The following is a 4641-nucleotide window of genomic DNA, read 5'->3' on the forward strand; positions in this document are numbered from 1 at the left end:
CACCCTGTTTCTAGAATGCCAAATTTGCCAACAGATGAACTTCAAAAGAAAAGTCTAGATCCATTTAAAACCAGGGTTGCTTGAAAAGTTCAAACATAATTTTTATTCTAGCTTGTAATGAGATTAGAGATATCATTAAGCATATTCAAGCGGACGAATAAGGGACCCACAACAGCTTCCCAAACTTGAAGAGAAAAGGGACATGATAAAAATAAGTGGGGGATTGATTCTTCCCGCAGGAAGCAAAGAGGGCAACACAATGTTCCACTTATCCCTCTCTTTTTGAGATTTTCAGAGGTTAGAATTTTCTTGTGGAGAAGGATCCAATAGAAAGAACTAATTTTGGGTATGGCATTATTTAACCAGAGCTTTTTCCAAATAGAATATTTTGGAGGGAGTTGCTAAGAGAACAATAATTCTTCATAACCTGCTTTGATTGTATACACATGGGATTTCAGGCCCAACTTATCTTCCATTTGACGGTATGTTGGAGCACAACTAGACAATCTAACTTTGAGCATACCTGCGAGGTTGGTAAGGTTGGAGGGGATGTCATCCAGACACCATCCATACTAGAAGCATGCACTATTCCAATTACTTATTTGGGCTAGCATTGAGATCCCCATATTTGAAAGATGATGTTGCAATGGCCTGAGGGTTTCATATTCATATAGAGGAGGGCGATTCAAGTTCGAGTCAGACCATAAGGTTTATATTAGAACCATTACACTGGGTCCAACTAAGATGGTTATTAATCAAATTCAAATGAGACAAAGATGAGTCTCCAAGCAGGTGAGTGGGTTCTCAGAGAGGAGGGAGGTTCAATTCTGTTTCCAGAGCTGCATCACGAATATTTACTAGAAAGAATTTTGACCCACCAGGAGTCCTTATTTGTTTTCATTTTCTAGGCTAGCTTGGCTCCCATTGCCTGATTCATCAGGGCAGGGTCCCTGATCCCCAAACCTTCATGATCTCTAGGGGCTTGAATAATATTCCAATTGATCAAGTGGAATTTTTTAGAAGAGACTTTGCTTCCTTCGCAAAGAAACTTCTGAATAACCTTCCCCAAAGCCTGCAAGATGTATTTAGGCGCCAGCAGAGCAGAGAAGTGGTACAGGGGGATGGATGATAAAACAGATTTAATGAGAACTATGCGGCCAACTAAAGTGAGCCATCGAGCGCCCTGAGATTCAAGTTCGTTTTTATCTTCGAGAGGACAAAAAGTCATGCCTAAGGAGAGAGATTTTAATGAAATGGGGATCCCAAGATATTTGAAATCTTTCCAATCTTAACTGAGTTGAAGCTAAAGATAGCACCAATTTGGAGACGCTTGACCACCGAAATGTTCCACAAGTAGATCTGCAACTTGGCTGAGTTGGCTAGACCTCTTGTGGTTGCAAGGAAGTGATCTAGGACCAATGTAAATCTTTGTGCAATGGTCGTCGAGGCTCCCCAAAGAGAATAGTGTCATTGGAAAATTGGGAATGGTTGGCACTTTTAATGGATGGAGTGAATTTGAGACCAGGAAGGCGACACGAGATGCGTTCATATTCAAGTCTTTTGCTCAAGGTGTCAGCTACCAGAATGTAGAGAAACGGAGATAGAGGACAACCTTAATGAAGACCACGAGAAACAAGGAAAAATAGAGTAACTCTGTCATTTACATTTACAAGCGGAGAAAAAGGAGAATTGATGCAAATAGAAATCCATTGAATAAAAGTGTCGTCAAATCCCAGTGTGCTCAATACTTTAAAAAGGGAATTGTGCCTTACTTTGTAAAAGGCATTGGCCATATCTAGTTTAATGGCCATTCCCTTGTCCCCTCCCTTCGCTGGAGAAGATCACTTCCTAGACAAGAATAATGTTATCAAAGGTTTTGTCGCCCGGGAACAAAACCTCCTTGATTTTCATAAATAACAACTGGGAAGAGTTTTTCTAATCTTTCAGCAAAAAGTTTAAGAATAATTTTATAGGAGACATTGCACAAGGATATGGGCCGAAATCTGTGGTAGGAGAAGGGATTGATTTCTTTGGGAACCAAGGCAAGAAAAGACAAATTGATCCATCCCCCATGCAACCATTCTTCAAAGAGTAACTTATCATTATGCATAAGTCCCACTTAATGAGATCCTAGAAATGCTGATAGAAATGGGCTGAGAACCCATTCAGACTAGGAGCCTTGTCTGGATTGAAGGAAAATATGATTCAGTAGATCTCTTCTTCCATTGGAGGGAGGGTTAATTGCTTATTCATGCCTTCAGTGATGAGATGCAAAGTGTGCTCCGACATATAATTTTCAGATTCCTCAAATGAGGGCTCCCGTTGGGAGTAGAGGTTACTGAAGAGAGCAACTGCTTCTCCCTTGATTCGATGAAAGTTGCCAACTTTTACACCATTTATCATGATTTCCGAGATGTTTTTTTTCCTTTCCTTGTTTTTTTCTTATTTATGAAAATATTTGGTATTTATGTCCCCTCCTTGGACCCACACACTTCGAGATTTTAGTCTCCAATATTCTTCCTCTTTCAGCAACGCATGATATTTATCAAACAAAATCTTATCCTCTCTCATCATTTCCCCTATTATCGGTTCTTTTTCCAAGGTAGTATGAAGGTGACTGGAAGTATTCTCCATATCCTGAATTGCTCTATGTCTATTATGGTTTTTAAGGATCAAGTCTAATTGGGCGATGGTCAGAACCATTCCAAGGGAGAATGGAGGATTTTATGGAGATATTGTAGCGGAGAAAGTTATCAAAGATAAGGAATCAATCTAATCTAGTGGCTATATGGTTGGGGCCTACACGCCTATTATTATAAGTATATTTGAATCCAAATAGTTTAATGTCCAGCGATTTAGCCTGTGACATAAAATCTTCCATTTTCTCTTGAAAGGAGCCTCTGAAAGACGATTCCCCCTTTTTCTGCGAGCTGTTTAGGGTAGTATTGAAGTCGCCCCAAGAATACAAAAAGTCCCAAATTCAATGTTAACAAGGTTGTGGAGAGAGGCCCAACAATCATCTTTTTCTCTAAAATGAACAGGTGTGTAAGCATTGACCATCAAGCATAACTGATTTGAAATAATATCAAGGAACGAAGCTACAATCCAATGAACATTTGATAAAGAGTTGATGAGGCGAACCTGAGATGGGTCCCAGAGGGTACAAAGGCCTCCTTAAAACCCTCTTGCGGTGACTGAGGAGATTCCACTGCATACCACATTTGAAATTGATGTGCTAATATTTCATGCTCCTCTAATTTAGTCTCGTGGAGAACGACGATAGAGGACCTTTCTTTTTTAATTAGAGATTTGACTTTTGATCTCCTTTTTTCAGACCCCAATCTCCTACAATTCGAGGAGAGAACTATCATTATTTACTTTTGGAGAGGGGGGCTATGCCTATGTTTCTTTTGGTTCCTTTGCTTCCTACTTCTCTCATTTGGATATGTTTAAGAGTGGGTTGATGTTCTAGTTCTTTTTCCTTTTCAGTTTGCTCTATCTTTATTTCTTTGTTAGTTTTCCTTCTAGACTGACAGGTATGACATTCCTCTATGGCTTTGTTCGCTTTAGATTTCTCATTTGGTGAGCTAGCAAAAGGGGCCCCAACTGTGCCATCTCTAGGTGACAGGAAGTCTTCCTCTTCTTTTGAAGAATCACCTTGAGTAGGTTTAGAATCTTCCTTGGATCTTATTGTAGAGATGCCCTCAATCAAGCCTTGGGGAGCATTTTGATTGGAGGGCGGATATGGATTTGGAAGCTCTGAATGTGAGATCTCCCCTTCTTCTGTTTCGTTGGCCAAAGCATCAAATCTATTACCAATGTTTCCTTGAGAGATAGATTTGCTCGTGCCTTCGCCGATCTCAGCAGAATTGAGCTTGGGGGAGGATGGCCCAGGTTCTTTTGAGGGAGCTTGCTTCTATTGTTGGGAGGAGGGAGGTTGTTTCTTTTGGGGACCCTTCCTTCTTTTGTCTTGTTTCCATTGATTGCTCGATACTCGTTGCTTTTTAGGTTCCTTTGGTTTCTTAGGGCAATTTTTGGCAAAGTGACCATAGGCATGGAAAATCTTGCATTTAAAAGGAAGAGGACCATAGTCCACCTCTTGAATGTGCGACCAACTATCCAAGGCTTAAAATGATCGCAACAGGAAAACCCTTCTCCAAATCTACCTCTACACAAATTCTAGCACAGGAAAAAGTCCATCACGCGGCTAAGTGTAATCAACATATTTCCCTAGGGCGTTACCAATCTTTCTGAAGGTTGTGTCATTCCAACAGTGAAGAGGAAGAAAGGGAAACTTTACCCAAACCAGCACAATGAAGGGTACATTGTAGTCTGGATTGAAATTAGGACTCCATCGATCCAAGTAAATTCCTTGCACACCCATAAAATATGGGCCACTTCGAAAGATTTTGCCCTGATTTGATTTTTCTCAAAGAAGGTGAGGAGGCCCTTGCTGCAGAAGGACAAATTGACTTCTCCATTGATAAGAGGCTTCTAGTTGTTCAATACCCATTAACACACAGGTCTAGGGTAGGGCCACAGTGCCATGAATTGACCAATAAGTCATTGATCTACCACCTAAAGAGTGTGAATTCTGGTTTGCGTAGTAGAGATCTCACCAAGCTTATTGATGAAATGAGA

Source organism: Pinus tabuliformis, chromosome 1_1, assembly GCF_031772625.1.
Source record: "Pinus tabuliformis cultivar Carrire ecotype Pingquan chromosome 1_1, CPIR1, whole genome shotgun sequence".
Lineage (NCBI taxonomy): Eukaryota > Viridiplantae > Streptophyta > Pinopsida > Pinales > Pinaceae > Pinus > Pinus tabuliformis.